The sequence below is a fragment of the Thalassophryne amazonica genome, chromosome 7 (assembly GCF_902500255.1).
Source record: "Thalassophryne amazonica chromosome 7, fThaAma1.1, whole genome shotgun sequence".
In the NCBI taxonomy this organism is placed as follows: domain Eukaryota; kingdom Metazoa; phylum Chordata; class Actinopteri; order Batrachoidiformes; family Batrachoididae; genus Thalassophryne; species Thalassophryne amazonica.
In genome coordinates, this window is record NC_047109.1 from 80324549 (window position 1) to 80344930 (window position 20382).

Here is a 20382-nt window from a genome sequence, read left to right on the forward strand (position 1 = left end):
ATGACCAGAGAATTGTAAGGGCATTTACATGCTTCATTTTTTCTAACATGCTAACTGTGCACAATACAGGGACACGAAAGTATGTGGGGACCTTTAATCTGCATTGACTCAGTTCACCTGGCTGTAATGGGTATACCAGCCTTGGCTGGGGAAGTAGCCTGCGTCAGACTGGGGTCCTAAGTCTAGCTTCCACTACCCTATCTCATTGGGTCATGCTGTAGTTGGTCAACCTTATGCCTCTGTAGTTACTGCAGCTCTGCAGTCACCCTTTTTCTTAAAAATTGGAGCCAACACACTTATTTTCCACTCCTCAGTCATCCTCTCACTTTCCAATATTTTATTAAACTTTCTGATTAAAATCTCCACTGCCATCTTCCCTAAACATTTTCATGCCTCCACTGGCATGTCATCTGGACCAGCTTCCTTTTCCACTCTTCATCCTTGCACTTCCTGAATTACTCTCTCTACATCATCCAGCCTTCTCTCTCTCATTTTCTTCATTCATCTCCCTCAGCCCCAACCAGTCCCAGCAGAAGACTGCCCCTCCCTGAGCCTGGTTCTGCTGGAGGTTTCTTCCTGTTAAAAGGGAGTTTTTCCTTCCCACTGTAGCCAAGTGCTTGCTCACAGGGGGTCGTTTTGACCGTTGGGGTTTTACATCATTATTGTATGGCCTTGCCTTACAATATAAAGCGCCTTGGGGCAACTGTTTGTTGTGATTTGGCGCTATATAAAAAAAAAATTGATTGATTGATTGATCAGCTCCTCAAAATATTCCCTCCACCTTCTCAATACACTCTGCTCACTTGTCAGCACATTATCGTCTGCATTCTTTATCACACCAGTCTGCTGCACATCCTTTCCAGTTGGGTCCCTCTGTCTGATCAATCAATACAAGCCCTTTTCTCCTTCCTTAGTGTTCAACTTCACGCACAGCTTACTGTAGGCCATCTCCATTTACCACTTCTGTTTTCACCTTCTGTCATATCTCCTTGTACTCCTACTTTGCTCATCTCTCCAACTATCCCAAATCTTTTTCATTGTCTTTCTCCTTATACCTTCCTGAACAGCTTCCATCACCGAGTTTCTTTGTCTTCCTTCCTCTGTCCAGATCTCACACTCAGTACCTTTCAGAATTTCTCCTTTTTATGATGTGTAAAATTATGCCCTTTAAAATCACAGCAAAAAGAAATCTCTACACAACTTGATCTCAGCAAAACATTTCCAAGCCAAAATAATGGAATACATGGGCATCGTTTAGTACAACACAACCAACCAGTTTTGTTTAGACAAGTTAGTGGGTGGATACAAAAACATTTCCCAGTCAGTGACTATGTCTTGGATTTCATTTACTTCAATTATTAAAAAATACAACCATGGTACTTTGTGGTAAATCTGTCTGGAGATAAGTGGGGGAATTAAGACACCCATGACAAATCTGAAGGAAATATATGCTTCTGTGGCTGTGGTTGGAGAAACTGCGCATTGTGCAGCTTTTATGTGGTGCATCACTGTTTATACAGGTTCATGATGGAGTAGAATAGAGAAGAATTTTCTTAAAAAGAATCTGTGAAATTTCAACTGCAGTTTGCCCGAAGGTGCATGGGAAACTCCAGCCTAGATTGGATCTGTCTTGTTACAACAAAGTCCTTCTCTGTTCCACTCGACCATGCAGCTGTGATGAAAAAGAACTCCATGATTTATTAACCCATTCTCACAGGTTTTTTTTTTTCGTGCCCCTGTCACAAAAAGCACCTCATTTGACTGTATCAATCCTCTGACTTTTCTAAAGAAAACATTAGATGTGTTGTAGAACAGGGTGCCTCAAGGGTTTTGGATTTTTTTTTTAAACATAGGATTACATCATCACACTGAATTTGAAATTCTGCCCATTATTTTGTGCTACCCAAGTAGCTGGAAGGGTGAACAGTGAGTTGAACATTGTAAAGAGTTTAGAGTTATTTAGTTAAGATTCAACACATGCATTTAGCAACTTTGTGCTTCTCCCATTCAGCTATAGCACCATTCTAACATCATGTCACGTCAGCTGCAGTTTGCCCGAAGGTGCATGGGAAACTCCAGCCTAGATTGGATCTGTCTTGTTACAACAAAGTCCTTCTCTGTTCCACTTGACCATGAAGCTGTGATGTAAATGAACTCCATGCATGATACATTCATCGACTGCATCAATCCCCTGACTTTTCTAAAGAAAACTTTAGTTGTGTTCATAGAAAAGGGTGCCTCAAGGGTTCTGGATGACGGCACTGACAGAACTGCACCACATAGAAATATAGCAGATCAATTCATAGGCAAGTCTATGGTGGGCCTTTGTAGCCTTGTGCAGAATTGCAGTGACCCCACTAAAATCCGTTGACATTTTCAGCCTTTGTCATATTTTTTGACTAAGCCGATGTTCTGCATTTTCCTATCCCTCAGAAATTCCTATTTTCTCTATGTTCCTCTGTGTAAATACTGAAAACACTGGATTACATCATCACACTGAATTTGAAATTCTGCCCATTATGTTGTGCTACTCAAGTAGCTGGAAGGGTGAACAGGGAGTTGAAAGCAAGATACTAAAGGTAATAGTAAATTCTAATCCAAATCCATTTTTCCGCAAATCTAATTGGTTAATCATGTGAGATTTCAGACCATAAAATATCAAGTAGATGGTGGCAAAATATTTGACCGTTTCACATTTGATGTATAACTCTGCGCCCTGACTGCGTTGCTGTGCAAGTGTCAATCATGGTGCTGTCAGCTGAGAGCAACAGAAACTAGTGCAGCAACGACGATGCCGAAATGCATGGATTTAATGGATTTAACTGGATTGATTGATGGATTAACTCAATGCAGGTGACGAGATGGAGAAATCTGTGGGTCTGCTCACAGAATTTCCAGTTTGGCATGAAGACGCTGTTGCTACGGTAAGTTTCACCGACCTAAGTACTTACAGAAAAACAAACCATGCTAAAGATGAAATTGGATTAGAATGGGAATAACGCTGTTGTGTCTGATGATTTGTGGACGTTCATGCTGGATTATGGTGGCAAATTGAGTTTTACCGGTTCCGCTAACGTGTCGCCAGTAAAACTCAATTTGTGACTGTAAATTTCAGCATGAACGCCCACAAATCATCAGACACAACAGGGTTATTCCCTAACTGTGTAAAGAGTTTAGAGTTATTTAGTTAAGATTCAAGAGGATTCAGTTATAGCTCCGTTCTAACATCATGCTTGTGAATTATGAACAGACAACTAGCAAGCGAAACATAGAGCCTGTTAACTCCTGCTAAGTTACGTCACAGCCAAATGTATCAACTATTATCATATACCTATAAATGATACACCAATAAGAGTGGATAAAACACTAAAGAATAAATAGCAATACACCCTTTTCGCAGATGGGTAATATTTTTCATATCACCCGAGTAATCAGCCAATCCGGACAGCGGAGCGGCGCCACGACGAAGAGGCGCGGTCAGAGGAACTGTGAAATACTGGTGAGTCGCTATTAATAATTTGTTACGTGTCCAACCTCGTAGGTTGATCATTAAAATTAAATTTGTTAGTTCTAAAAGCCATCATAATTATTTATAGGAAAACGTTCTATTTTTTTTCTACTAAGGTTTGAACTGTGAGTGTTTACACAGGAGAGAAAAGTGAGAAAATGTTAATGCCTGTTTGAGAAAAGTGTATAAAGTGTGTAGTGAAGGGTTTTACAGCCTTAAAACATCTATAATAATTGTAAAAAATAACGCTGACTACTTCGCGGATTTCACCTATCGTGGGTTATTTTTAGAACGTAACTCCCGCGATAAATGACGGACCACTATATATGATAAAATCGTTATCAAGTTGTTTTACCAAAGAATATGGCTTTTTACACCTTTCAGAAAACCATACACCCTAAAGCCATATTCATTGGTGAACAACTTGATAAATGATAATATCTTATACTGTATTAAGATATTATCATTTATCAAGTTGTTCACCAATGAATATGGCTACATTGCCATGAAATTAGCATAAATTGACAGAACAATCACTATCAAGTCCTGTTGCCAACTAGTGCAAGTCGCAAATTGTGGTAGGACAGCAAAATACAATCTTGATAAAACATTTAAAAAGTTCAGTCAGCGGCAAACTGGACCCGTTCCAGTTTGCTTATAAAACTGGCTGTGGTACTGAGGATGCTGTTGCTGCCCTCATCCACATTATCACAAAGCACCTTGATAAGTCAAATAATTATCCAAGAGCTCTCTTCTTAGATTTCTCATCAGCCTTTAATACTATTAAACCAGACATCCTGATCTTCAAACTGTCACAACATGGAGTTAATCCATATCTGATTCACTGGTACGCATCCTTCCTCACAAAAAGAGTCCAACTGGTTAAATTGAACAACACACTCTCCTCTGCCATCACGACCTCTGTCGGTGCCCCCCAGGGCTGTGTTAGTTCAGCCCTGCTTTTCACCTTATACACTGATGACTGTCGTGCAACATCCAGTAATCAGTACGTCATCAAATATTCAGACGATACTGTATTGCTGACACTGCTGTCAAACACAGACAGTCCTGAGCTGCACCAACAGGGGGTCGACAAGGTTGTGATGTGGAGCAAAAACGCTCTGGAAATAAACACCAAAAAAAAAAAAAAACAGAGGAGGTGGTTTTCTGTACAAAAACTGTAACAGTAGCACCCACCATCATAAACAACAAGAGTGTAAAACAGGCGGAGTCATTTAAATATCTGGGTGTGATGATTGACTGTTTATTGTCATGGAAACATCACATAGACTTTGTTTGTAAAAAGACCAAACAAAGAATCTATTTCCTTCATCGCCTGCGGTCTTTTGGGGCCTCTCATCAGGTGCTGTTGCTGTTTTTCACTTCCATCATCCTCAGTGTTCTGCAGTATTGTAACGCTGTGTGGTTCAGCTGTCTGTCCGTCACTGCTAAATCTGGGCTTAGACCAGTGATTTTCAACCTTTTTTGAGCCACGGCACCCTTTTTATATTTACAAAATCCTGCGGCACACCACTGTCATGTGTCACGTGTCACGCAGCACTGTGTGAACTTCACAACCCCTGGCAATAATTATGGAATCACCGGCCTCGGAGGATGTTCATTCAGTTGTTTATATTTGTAGAAATAAAGCAGATCACAGACATGACACAAAACTAGTCATTTCAAATGGCAACTTTCTGGCTTTAAGAAACACTATAAGAAATCAAGAAAAATAATTGTGGCAGTCAGTAACGGTTACTTTTTTAGACAAAGCAGAGGGAAAAAATATGGAATCACTCAGTTCTGAGGAAAAAATTATGGAATCACCCTGTAAATTTTCATCCCCAAAACTAACAGCTGCATCAAATCAGATCTGCTTGTTAGTCTGCATCTAAAAAGGAGTGATCACACCTTGGAGAGCTGTTGCACCAAGTGGACTGACATGAATCATGGCTCCAACATGAGAGATGTCAATTGAAACAAAGGAGAGGATTATCAAACTCTTAAAAGAGGGTAAATCATCACGCAATGTTGCAAAAGATGTTGGTTGTTCACAGTCAGCTGTGTCTAAACTCTGGACCAAATACAAACAACATGGGAAGGTTGTTAAAGGCAAACATACTGGTAGACCAAGGAAGACATCAAAGCGTCAAGACAGAAAACTTAAAGCAATATGTCTCAAAAATCGAAAATGCACAACAAAACAAATGAGGAACGAATGAGAGGAAACTGGAGTCAATGTCTGTGACCGAACTGTAAGAAACCGCCTAAAGGAAATGGGATTTACATACAGAAAAGCTAAACGAAAGCCAGCATTAACACCTAAACAGAAAAAAACAAGGTTACAATGGGCTAAGGAAAAGCAATCGTGGGCTGTGGATGACTGGATGAAAGTCATATTCAGTGATGAATCTCGAATCTGCATTGGGCAAGGTGATGATGCTGGAACTTTTGTTTGGTGCCGTTCCAATGAGATTTATAAAGATGACTGCCTGAAGAGAACATGTAAATTTCCACAGTCATTGATGATATGGGGCTGCATGTCAGGTAAAGGCACTGGGGAGATGGCTGTCATTACATCATCAATAAATGCACAAGTTTACGTTGATATTTTGGACACTTTTCTTATCCCGTCAATTGAAAGGATGTTTGGGGATGATGAAATCATTTTTCATGATGATAATGCATCTTGCCATAGAGCAAAAACTGTGAAAACATTCCTTGCAAAAAGACACATAGGGTCAATGTCATGGCCTGCAAATAGTCCGGATCTTAATCCAATTGAAACTCTTTGGTGGAAGTTGAAGAAAATGGTCCATGACAAGGCTCCAACTTGCAAAGCTGTTCTGACAACAGCAATCAGAGAAAGTTGGAGCCAGATTGATGAAGAGTACTGTTTGTCACACATTAAGTCCATGCCTCAGAGACTGCAAGCTGTTATAAAAGCCAGAGGTGGTGCAACAAAATACTAGTGATGTGTTGGAGCGTTCTTTTGTTTTTCATGACTCCATAATTTTTTCCTCAGAACTGAGTGATTCCATATTTTTTTCCCTCTGCTTGGTCTAAAAAAGTAACCGTTACTGACTGCCACAATTTTTTTTTTTCCTGATTTCTTATAGTGTTTCTTAAAGCCAGACAGTTGCCATTTGAAATGCCTTTAGTTTTGTGTCATGTCTGTGATCTGCTTTTTTCTACAAAATTAAACAACTGAATGAACATCCTCCGAGGCCGGTGATTCCATAATTTTTGCCAGGGGTTGTATGCACGCAAATCACAAACTTGACCGGAATTAAAATGGCGATCACGCCTCCTTGTCGGCACACGGCTCAGCGCTACTGCGCGGTTTGCTGCCATCTACTGGAATAAAAGAGCATTACATCATCTGCCACACTATTACAGCACATACACCTGATAATGGTGATATTTGATAATTGCCCACGGCACCCCTGACGATCGATCACGGCACGGCACCGCGGTTGAGAATAACTGGCTTAGACAACTGCTTAAAATCTGCTCTAAGATAGTGGGACAGTCTCTGGATGGTCAGTATGAAGTCACATATCACAACAACATGATGCGGTTAGCAAAGAACATCGCCTCTGACCCCAGCCATGTCCTAAATTCTGAATATGTGCTCTTACCATCAGGGCGACGCTACTGTGTGCCGCACTATAACAAAGTCAGGCTTAAGAACTCATTTATACATCAGTCTATCTTGAAACTAAATGGGGAGCTTAGTTCATAGAGTCAGAGTGTGAAGGCAAATGGATGATTGTTTATTGTTGTTTTCTTTATGTGATGTAATTGTTTTAATGTATGATGTCTATTGTCCTTGTGTTATACGGAGCTGCTGAACATGCGAAACAAATTTCAGATCCATGATCTGACAATAAAGTTCACATCTATCTATCTTTCTGTCTATAAACATGCATTATTGTTCCATATTATATGTGCTGCCCTGGATTCACTGATCAAAGGTATGCTACTCACATAATGCAAGATATATTTATTCTTACTAAGCTTCTTTGATTCAGTAGCAGGATTAATAATGGATTGTTTACTTGTCAAACAATCTTGACCAAGAAACAGAACTTGATACAAGTGAAAAAGGGGAGGACAACCATCCAGAATTCAGCGAGAATGAGAAAGGATTGACCCACATAAAGGAGAGCAGCTTTGTTGATGACTGTATGACTTACTGTTGGATGTGAAGGGTTTTATTATCTACATATTAAACCTGAAAGTTATTTCTGAATTTTCCATCAGGTCCTGACAGAACTGTCGATTCTGTTTATTGTGTTTTGAAATGGGAATGAACAAAATTAATGTCATATGCACATTAAATTTACCTTAAAATTCATATTTGTACATTTGTTTCAAATTGTATCTTTTTTAGCAAAGATTTACTGACTTTGCAGATGACGCTTTGATCTTTGCAGAATAATGAGTGCTCCTTGAGAAGCTGAGTGAAGAATCACAATGTCTGGACTTGTGATTGACCTGCTTCAAGACACATCCAGGCTTTCAATGACTTCCTGGACTTGGACATCTGAAGTGTATCTGTATGAATTTCACTTATCTTGATGTTCATGCTTCTGGGTCCTCAGACCTTGAGATTGAGAGACCACTGGGAAGAGGTTATTGAGTCTTGAGGTGAATGGATACAGATGTTTGATGATGCTGATATCTTTGCAGGAGAATGAAGGTCCAAGTGTTTAGGGTCATGGTGCTTCCTGTCTTATGGTATGGTTGTGACACTTGAGCACAATCGAATGACCTAAGGCGATGACTAGATGTCTTTAGCACAATATCTTTTATGAGGAACCATGGGTACCTCTGATGTTGACTAGTACTTGCATGGTGTGGTTCTTGGTGGTGTGGTTCTCTGGACATGATCTAGCACACAGGTACCTCAGTGTTGAGGAATCCAACAGCTGGAGAAGTAAAAGAAAATGTCCATGATGCACCTGGCTGCAGTGAATATGGTGCCTTTTGAGAGGTTGTGATGGACAGGTTGTCTGATTGGGAGGTTTCTATCCAGGATCCAAGATATGTCCATATTGTGGTGGATGCACCAATGCACTTAACTAGCGCATGTTCCCAGACCAGGCCCAACCTGCAAACTGTGTCAGCTAACCAATAAATACTCAAGAAAAATAAATAAATACATAAAAAAAAACATCTGATGCCATCAATGGATCAATCCCATGATGATACCAGACAAAAAAAAAATCGTCATGTGGAGAATGATTTTGAGTGTACACCACCACCTAGCTGTCAGTACTTTATTTACAAAAGACAAAATAAAGGTAAAAACTGAATGCAGAAAGATAAGCTTATCCAGAAACTAAAATTTTCCATTTTCTTATATGCTGGTGTGTGTTCACGTGTCCTCTGGGTTCACAGCAAATCAATGCAAACACTTCACACCTTTAAGTGGAAACATTCCAACAAGGTAACTCTCCAAACAACAGAACAAGAGGTTTCAGTCAATGAAGATCCTGAAAGTGATTGAAATTATTTGGCCATTCACCACCACATAACATCTTAAGACCACTATTGGAGATTTCGGGCTGGCATTAGACATCATGCAGCACTGTCATCATCGCAATATCAGATGTTGGAAATATTTATCAGCGATCTCCCCAGTGCACTTTCAGAAACTGTAGAATTTATTGCAATGTGCAATAAAACTATTCTACCTCAGGGCCACATTATCTGGGTTTTCCTCACTTTTTTATAAAAAAGTTTTCTTTGTATGTTTCTGTTCACTGTGTCATTCTATTCTCTGCATATTAAACCATCTATTTATTTCTGCTAAGGGGTCTTACACACAGTAATGTGTTGTTGTTGCCCTGGGCTGATTCATCAAGGGTTAGTGATTAAAAGTGGCTCATTCAAGAAGCAGTGAATAACGACTTGGGGAGAGGTCAAAGCTCAAGTCAGCACTGTGACAGAGCAAAACTAATTATTCAGGTTTACAGGGGACAATAATTAGGAAATGTGTGGGAGGAATATGAAAAATGTGTTAAAAAAAATGAAATATGTGTGCTAATGTTTGTGGCAACTGATCTTTGAGGAGACTGTTCAAGAATTATTTTGTTTGTCCTTCCTTCTTAAATGGATTATTTATATAATTAAGAAAGTTGTTATTGGTCAAAAGCTTGAAGGGCCTGAGTTAGCAGAAGGCAACAAAGCAGATCGGACAGCTTAATTGCCTACAGGTATTCAGCAGTCGCATGGGAATCATCATGAAGAGGAGGCAGAGAAGTCAGCCACAGACAGATATGTCCATAGGGTGAAGCAGGTCCTAAAGAGCCAGCTGACTGGGAAGGAAGAGCTACAAACAATTAAGGACACAAGTCCTAGTTGTCATAATTATAAGCTGGCCAAATGAGATAAAGGTTGCTGACAATGAAGTGAAGAGCCATTGGGTACTTCTTCTTTGTCTTTCGGCTGTTCCCGTTAGGGGTCGCCACAGCAGATCAATCGTTTCCATCTCACCCTGTCCTCTGTATCTTCCTCTCTCACACCAACCACCTGCATGTCCTCTCTCAGCACATCCATGAACCTCCTCTTTGGTCTCCCTCTTCTCCTCCTGCCTGGTGGCTCCATCCTCAGCATCCTTCTCCCTATATACCCTGGGTCCCTCCTCTGCACATGTCCAAACCATCTCAATCTCGCCTCTCTGACTTTGTCTCCAAACCATCCCACCTGAGCTGTCCCTCTGATATGTTCATTCCTAATCTTGTCCATTCTTGTCACTCCCAAAGAGAATCTCAACATCTTCAGCTCTGCTACCTCCAGCTCTGCCTCCTGTCTTTTTGTTAGTGCCACTGTCTCTAAACCATACAACATAGCTGGTCTCACTACTGTCTTGTAAACTTTCCCCTTCACTCTTGCTGATATTCTTCGGTCACTAATCTCTCCTGCCACCTTTCCCCACCCACTCCACCCTGCCTGCACTCTCTTCTTCACCTCTCTACCACACTCTCCATTACTTTGAACAGTTGACCCCAAATATTTAAACTCATCTACTTTCACCACTTCTACTCCTTGTAACTGCACTGTTCCACTGGGCTCCCTCTCATTCACACACATGTACTCAGTCTTGCTTCTACTCACTTTCATTTCCCTTCTCTCCAAAGCATATCTCCACTTCTCCAGACTAGACTCAACTTGCTCTCTACTCTCACTACAGATCACAATGTCATCTGCAAACATCCTAGTCCATGGGGACTCCTGTCTGATCTCATCTGTCAACCTGTCCATCACCACTGCAAACAAGAAAGGACTCAGAGCTGATCCTTGGTGTAATCCCACCTCCACCTTGAATGAGTCTGTCATTCCGACTGTGCATCTCACCGCTGTCACACTATTCTTGTACATGTCCTGCACTACCCTAACATACTTCTCTGCCACTCCAGACTTCCTCATACAATGCCACAACTCTTCTCTTGGCACCCTATCATAAGCTTTTTCTAAGTCCACAAACACACAATGTAACTCTTTCTGTCCTTCTCTGTACTTTTCCAACAGTATTCTCAGAGCAAACACTGCATCTGTAGTGCTCTTTCTCGGCATGAAACCATATTGCTGCTCACAGATCTTCACCTGTTTTCTAAGCCTAGCTTCTACTACTCTTTCCCATAACTTCATGCTGTGGCTGATCAGCTTTATGCCTCTGTAGTTACTGCAGCTCTGCACATCACCCTTGTTCTTGAAAATAGGAACCAGCACACTTCGTCTCCACTCCTCAGGCATCCTCTCACTTTCCAAGATTTTATTAAACAATCTGGTTAGAAACTCTACTGCCATCTCTCCTAGACATTTCCATGCCTCCATTGAAATGTCATCTGGACCAACTGCCTTTCCACTCTTCATCCTCTTCATAGCAGCCCTCACTTCTTCCTTGCTAATCTCTTTTACTTCCTGATTTACTCTCACCACATCATCCAGCCTTTTCTCTTGCTCATTTTCTTTATTCATCAACTCTTCGAAATATTCACTCCACCTTCTCAGCACACACTCCTCACTTGTCAGCACATTACCATGTGCATCTTTTACCACCCTAACCTGCTGAACATCCTTTCCAGCTCTGTCCCTTTGTCTGGCCAATCGGTACAAGTCCTTTTCTCCTTCCTTACTATGCAACTTCTTGTACAGCTTGCAATATGCCTTTTCCTTTGCTTTTGCCACTTCTCTTCTCGCCTTACACCGCATCTCCTTATACTCCTGTCTACTCTCTTCATCCCTCCGACTATCCCAGAACTTTTTCGCCAACCTCTGTCTCCTCATGCTTTCCTGGACCTCTTCATTCCACCACCAAGTCTCCTTGTCTTCCTTCCACTGTCCAGATGTCATACCCAGTACTGCCCTAGCTGTCTCCCTCACCACATCTGCAGTACTCTTCCAGTTGTCCAAAATTGCTTCCCCTCCAACTAGTGCTTCTCTCACCTGCTCGCTAAATTTCACACAACAGTCTTCCTCCTTCAGCTTCCACCATTTGATCCTTTGTTGAGCTCTCACTCTCTTCTTCTTCTTTACCTCTAAAGTCATCCTACAAACAACCATCCTATGCTGTCTAGTGACACTCTCTCCTGCTACCACCTTACAGTCTGTGATTTCTTTTAGCTTGCATCTCCTATAAAGAATGTAGTCCACCTGTGTGCACCTTCCTCCACTCTTATATGTTACCCTGGGCTCCTCCCTTTTCTTAAAGTAGGTATTCATCACAGCCATTTCCATCCTTTTTGCAAAATCAACTACCATCTGTCCTTCCCCATTCCTATCCTTGATACCGTATCTACCCATTACTTCCTCATCACCTCTGTTCCCTTCACCAACATGCCCATTGAAGTCTGCTCCTATCACCACTCTTTCATGCTTGGGCACACTCTCCACCACCTCATCTAACACACTCCAGAAATCTTCTTTCTCCTTCATCTCACAACCTACCTGTGGGGCATATGCACTGATGATATTCATCATCACCCCTTCAGTTTCCAACTTCACACTCATCACCCTGTCAGACACTCGCTTAACCTCCAACACACTTTTAACATACTCTTCCTTTAAAATGACCCCAACACCATTTCTCTTCCTGTCCTCACCATGGTACAACAACTTGTACCCACCGCCGATGCTCCTGCTCTTACTTCCCTTCCACTTGGTCTCTTGCACACACAATATGTCTACCTTTCTCCTCTCCATCATATCAGCCAGCTCTCTCCCTTTACCAGTCATACTACCATCATTCAAAGTCCCCACTCTCATTTCCACCCTTCTAGTTTTCTTCTTCTCCCGCTGTTCGTGGCAACGTTTTCCTCCTCTTCTTCGTCGTCTTCGCCCAGCAGTAGCCCAATTTCCACCGGCACCCTGTTGGGCAATAGCACCAGTGGCAGACGTTGTTAACCCGGGCTGCGACCGATCCAGTATGGGAATTCGATTCTGAGTCTGCATAGTTGGGTTGGCTTGTTTTATGCCGGATGCCCTTCCTGACGCAACCCTCCTCATTTATCCCTCCTCATTGATAAATACTGAACACTGTACTGGCTGCACACCCCATGTGGCTGAGTTAGCCATTGGGTACTACTGGAAGCAACAACTAAGGGTGATGAGCAAGATTAAGAAGACGAGGTGTCATGGAAAGCTAAGCCTTCCCATGGCATGTATAATGGTTTACAATGACATGAAGTTGTTGCAAAAGACTGGTCGAAGGGACTGTATGGTTCTGAACATGGCAGTCAAAGAACAGGTCCTCGGTACAAGATCAGTACATTCAGTGGGCTACGGCACCAGATACCGCTCAAGATGCAGGCTAAAATCAACCCAAAATAGTCCAAGAGATGAACTGGGTCATCCGTGCTCAGTTGGGACTGGAAATCGCAAAGATCAAATGAGGCACATCTTGGGATAAGTCAGGGTTCTCGAGTGAACTTGCCTCCCCCTGTCTCTCTTATCCCGCGTGTCCATTGATTTGAAAGAAGGTTTTGACCAGTTATTTAAATTTAAACACAATTACCCTGAGGGCTAAACCATCACTCAGAGATTTATTAAACAGAATTTAAATGTCACAGAATTTAACAGAATTCAAGTTTTACAGAATGAGTGAGATAGATTAAATCATACCCAGAAGTTCTGAGGGTCGCAGTAGCTGAGAGCTTCCAACCAGGCGCCTGGTGTTCCAGCAAGCTCTCAGCAAAGAGGAACTCCGAACAGTGGGCTGGATTCTGTTTTTATACTGCTCTGTCTTCCTATGCTAATACAATGATTCATGCTAATCTGAGGCGCTGTCCTTCATCTGAGTGGTCTGGTCTTCATCCCTCTGCTTCGTGGCATTGGTCCTGCACACATGTGCCGTGGAGTGTTCTTGCTTCCTCTTTCTCCTAAAGTGACACCTGTGCCTAAACTGATAGGAAATTGTTTTGGGTCAGAAAACTGCTACTGAAGGACTGTCATCAAGTCTCATCACTGCGGTTATATCACAGAAATATTTGCCCATCTCAAAGTTGCACAATATTCTGACAAACAAGTCTAATCATACCCATGTATCAAGTTTAGTTTCTTTCTCTGACTGTTTGTGGTCAGTACTGGCATCTTGTTCCATATGCTGTTTGCAACATGTGGATGTTTCTCAATGTATCTTTCTGGGCCTCACTGAAAAAGGGACACATCACATTTACAACACTTTAAAAATGATTATATAAGTAAATCATCTTTATAACAGCATGCAAAGAAACTAAACTAATACTTAAAGCAAAAGCAAAACTTAAAAGCAAATATAATCATAAACATAACATACCTTTAATTTGGTACACACAATACACAATTCAAAAGCATTCAAACATATATTTCAAAGGTATTTGAACATATAAGGTATCATGTAATTAACCTTAGCTATAGATTACATGTTTAATAAGCATTGATAAATACTGATCACTATGGGCATATGAGTAATATATTCTTCAACAGCAACACGGTCTATTAAATTATAAATGATCACTTCCAAACATTAGAACACACTCATAAATGTAACAATATATTCTTGGCTCAATAAAAGATAAAGAATAATACAATGATTCTGAATGAGGAAAAAAAGTACTGATGGCTAATGTATATTTAAGCACATTTAGGATATATTCCTTCACACACTACTATAATCAATGTAGCTACGAATGACAGAAGTAATACAGGAACAGGAAGACAGAGGTCAGGAATGAGAGGAGCAGTAGTAGCCAATAAGCCAGTATTGACCAGTATGTCTGGTATTTCTATTTTATATTTATATTTGCAAACTGTTTTTTTTTAGTTTCACTTTTGATATTCTGTGTGCTTCTTACCCTGTGTGCTGCTATACAATGCTGCTGGAACCTTAGTTTCCCTGAGGGAGTCTTCCCAAGGGATCAATAGAGGTCTATATAATCGAATCTAATTTAATCTAATCTAATCTAATGTAACATAATGTAATGTAATCTAATCTAATCTAATCTAATAATAACAAGAGGTTGTGGTGGTCAATGAAGAATAAAGCAGTGTGATTAAAGTAGCCATGGATCATCTCTGGGTAATACTTCTCTGTCAGCATTTAAAACATAATTATTCCTTATGCTGGTGACAGTGTAGGGTTTGAACAGCAAAAATTCAAGGTGGGCGAGTGAGTGAGTGAGTGAGTGAGTGAGTGAGTGAGTGAGTGAGTGAGTGAGTGAGTGAGTGAGTCCATCCCAGCCATCTTGTGCAGACAGTAACTCAAAAACAAATTGCTATCATCTTGTAAATCACCAAATTAGAACAAATGCACAATCAGGGTGAACTGATAAGTTCACTGCAAACTTTGATGAACTATTAAATCCAAAAGTAACTTTGTTTTGCCTGTATAACATCATATAGGTGTGCCTGCTCTGCCCCTCCTGTTAGCATCAGCTAATGAACTAAGATAGCAAGCAGGGTGAGAAACATGATTCCCACTGTCTGGGCAAAAGACAAAATACAAAAGAATGGGAAAGTAAATCCTAGAAAGAACATGTGGCTGGAGATGGTGTTAAACCTTTCCCTTGTTACTGCAAATTACTGTGGGCTAAGTTGAACTTGAACTGCTTGGAAACATTTTGAAGCCTGTGTTTTACATGTTGTTCCTGAGTCCACACAGAAAGGTAAAAAACAGAATTAAAGAATGGATTGAAATGTGACTATAACTTTCACACTTTTTTTGTCAACTGCAAATTAATGATGGTTAACAGAAAACACTGCTTTGAAACATTTCATATCCTTTGAAACATCTGTATTTTGAACAGTATTTCAGAGGCCACATGAAAACAAAGGCAACATGTTCTGTGCTGCCACCTGATAAACACTGGCCCCTACTGGATTGTGTAGGAATGTTCACATACACTGCGCGCAATCACAGGATGTAGGTGACTAGAACAACATTAAAATATGAATGTGGCGCTTGATTTATAAATGATTGCAAATAAAACATTGTATTTCTATAGCGCTTCTCCACCTATGGCAGATGCTGAAAGCATTTTACATTGATGCCTCACATTCACCTGATGTCAGGAAGCTGCCATGCACACCGGGTGCCGTGCACACTGGGTGCCATGCACACCAGGCGCACTTTGCTTGAGGACACCTTAGCGATGGTATAGGATGAGATAAGTGCTGTTCTTTCACCTTCCCTTCTAACATTTTTAACCTTTGGGTTGGGGGATTGCGCTCTCCAATGCCATTTCCAGAATAGCACCTATTGCCCCCTTTTTTCTTCTTCCTTTCCTTTGAAAAACAAATATGTAAAAATCTTCATTTTAATAAAACCATTGTTGATCAAGGGTCTTAAAACACTCTATATGATTTCTAACCTTTGCTTTTATTAACATAAAAATGGTGTAGGGTCCTGAGATACAACAACGTGTTTAAATTGTTTGTAAGTGTTGTTCATTGCTATTATTACAATTTATTGACTTTGTTATATTGTGTGTTCTTTGTGTTATTGCTTTTATGTGTTCTCTATGAGACAAGCAACATATCTGCTAGTGCACTTCTGGCCCTATGCTGACTGCATTCTGTAACTCTGAATATTTGATATAGATGCACATGTATGAACTGTCCAGCAGGTGCCAGTGTTCAGTAAGACTTCCTTTTGATAAGGACTCTGGAACAATGTTCAAAGCGCTCTTGCAAGTTTGCCGTCACTAATTTGCATTACAGAAGAAAGGTTTTAGTGTCATCCCCAGCCACACATTCTATCCATTCTTTAGTTATTGTTTTGCATTCTCGATAGGTTGTATATTTCATCCCATATTTGCCATCATGTTTAATGCATTTTAAGACTGAATTATATTTTTTGACTGCCTCTGCCCCAGTAATATATCAGCATTCACCCTCATTCATAATAACAAAACTGTCAGTTTAGAGCTAACTGCTGATGATTGTCAATAAAATTACATTTTCGACATACAAGAGTGATGCGTACAACTGGTATAGAGTTTGCTTGTTTCATCACTGAATCTGTAAGAAAATCTGTTCAAAGATTCAAATAAATGAACCTCTGCACGTGTTTCAGCAGCAGTAGTTCTGCTTGCTAATATAGAGCATGTAGCTCCGTGGATAAGGAGACCTGAGTTTGAGTCAAAACACTTCATCTGCATTGTCTCAGTCCACCCAGCTGTAAGTGGGTACCAGCCACAGCTGGAGAAGTAACCTGTATTGAAATGGTGTCACATCCAGGTGGAGTCATAGGCACTCGTCATCTGCACACAAAGGAATGCAGAAAGAAGCACCGGCACCAATGAGCCCCAGGGCCTGCACAGGACTCACCTCTTCTTCTTTTGTGAATAACAAAGCGGAGGACAAACACCGGGCAATCCAACAGAGTACGGTGAATGGGGAAAGGGCCGTCCGTCACAGTCCAAGAAGGCATTAGGACAGAAAGTGGTAATGGAGGTACGCCACAGTGTATAGCTTTCACAAGCCTTAATATTGCAGGCAAAGGTGAAAGTTCAACAGACATAGATGAAGATTTCTGAGCAGTGAAAGCAGGAAGCGGTGACAGAGAGGAGAAACAATCGGCCCATTGAACAAAAAGGTTGGTTCACAGTTCTACCCTGCAGCATACAGCAGCTGTGCGGCATGAGAACGATGTGAACGAGAAAGGGAATAATAGAATAGAGGAATAATAAAACGGGTTGGTAGTTGCTATGCCAACCCTGTAGTGTACAGTTGAATTCTCACTCCCTCTGATGTCTCTCCATCTCGTTCACTCTCTGTCTGTCTGTCTTAATCTTCCTTTGAGGTTAAAGTCACTTAAAGTCAAATTAATGCTTCATGCCATGAAATGAAAGTGTGTAAGTCACATCAAACACAGAAGTAACACAACCCGCGGGTGGGTTGAATAGGAAATGGATGAGGAGAGGAAGATACGATGAGTGCAAAAAGTGAAATATAGAGAATTTATATCAACGGGGACGCCTCACAAGCCAAGTTTATCCTGCTACCGATTATCTTATAACAAGGTTATTACCAGCAGCACACATGGGAAGTGTTGGCCTAAATATTATAAAAGGTTGTGACCAGATGGTCATAGGTTCAATTCCCTGGTCAGACAGGAAAATCAGTAAGGTGTCCTTGAGCAAGGTCCTTAATCCCCAAGTAGCTCCCAGCATGCATGGCAGCACCCTGACGTGTGAGTGAATGGGTGAATGTGAGGCATTATTGCAAAGCGCTTTCAGCATCTACTATATAAATCAAATACAAGAAAATCAACATCCTGACATGATATAAGCATTCAGGCTATTTCTCAACGTCAAGAATTACTTTAAAAAATTTTCAGAATCTACATGTGGATGTATCTGTTCCCAGTTTAACGAGGTCACCAGCACGGACAGATCCAAATTGGGATTTGGCACAGGTTTTTATGCCAGATGCCCTTCCTAACACAATTCCAGTTCCACATGGAGAAACACAAACAGCCCCTGGTCTGTTGTACCACAAAGGGAAGTGATGGTGATTGCAAGGTTCTCTAATTTTTTGCACAATTTGCCACAAATGTCTGTAGATTGATGCTTGTGTTCCAACAATAGCCTGAAACACCCTGTGGTTGGCTGCCCGTCCCTCTGAGAAATTACATTCTGTTCTGATAGGTGTCCCAGTTTGACAACCAATTATACAGAATTGGTGGCTAGTAGATGCTTGTTGATGATGGATTGGGAGCAGGTGTGGTTGTTAGTAAGATAGACAGCCGATTTCCACACAGAAATGTACTCACTCAGATAAGTAACTCATTATTGTTTGATTTTAAATGGTGGTTATGTTCTAAATGCCAGATGACATAGTTCCAAGTCCTCATGCTGCATATAATATAATATACAGTGCATCCAGAAGGTTTTCACAGCGCTTCACTTTTTCCACATTTTGTTATGCTACAGCCTTATTCCAAAATGGAGTAAATTCATTTTTTCCCCTCAAAATTCTACTCACAACACCCCATAATGACAACATTTTTGCAACTTTATTAAAAAAAAATAATAAAAAAAATAAGAAATTACATGCCCATAAGTATTCACACCTTTTGATCAATACTATGTTGATGCACCTTTGGCAGCAATTACAGCCTCAGGTCTTCTTGAATATGATGCCACAAGCTTGGTGCACCTATCTCTGGACAGTTTTGCCCATTCCTCTGTGCAGCACCTCTCAAACTCCATCAGGTTGGATGCAGAGCGTCAGTGCACAGCCATTTTCAGATCTCTCCAGAGATGTTCAATCAGAGTCAGGTCTGGGTTCTGGCTGGTCCACTCAAGGACATTCACAGAGTTGTCCTGAAGCTACTCCTCTGATTTTTTGGCTGTATGTTTAGGCTCATTGTGTCCTGGTGAAAGATGAACCGTTACCCCAGTCTGAGGTCAAGAGCGCTCTGTAGCAAGTTTTCTTCCAGTATGTCTCTGTACATTTCTGCATTCATCTTTCCCTCAGTCCTGACTAGTCTCCCAGTTCCTGCTGCTGAAAAACATCTCCACAGCATGATGCTGCCACCACCATGCTTCACTGTAGGGATGGTGGATGGTTTCCCCCAAACATGACACCTGGAATTCATGCCAAAGTGTTCAATCTTTGTCTCATCAGATGAGAGAATTTTGTTTTTCATGGACTGAGAGTGCTTCAGGTGCCTTTTGGCAAACTCCAGGCGGGCTGTCATGTGACCTAAAGGAGTGACTTCCGTCTGGCCACTCTACCATACAGGCCTGATTGGTGGATTGCTGCAGTGATGGTTGTCCTTCTGGAAGGTTCTCCTCTCTTCACAGAGGAATGCTGAAGCTCTGACAGAGTGACCATCAGGTTGTTGGTCACTTGCCTGACTAACTTGCCTGACTAACCCGAATGCTCTGTTTAGACGGGCAGCCAGCTCTAGGAAGGAGGTCCTGGTGGATAACAAACTCCTTCCATTTACGGACGATGGAGGCCACTGTGCTCATTAGGACCTTCAAAGCAGCAGAAATGTTTCTGTACCCTTCCCCAGATTTGTGCCTCGAGACAATATCCTGTCTCCGAGGTCTACAGACTGTTCCTTTGACTTCATGCTTGGTTTGTGCTCTGACATGCACTGTCAACTGTGAGACCTTATATGTAGACAGGTGTGTGCCAAATCATGTCCAATCAACTCAGGTGGACTCCAATTAAGCTGTAGAAACATCTCAAGGATGATCAGTGGAAACAGGATGCACCTGAGCTCAATTAGGTTGGAATACTTATGTACACATATTTCTTAGTTTTTTCTTTTTAATAAATTTGCCAAAATCTTGAGGAAAAAAAAAATTTAAAAACTTTTTTCACATTGTCATTATGGGGAATTGTAAGTAGAATTTTGAAGGGGGGGGGGG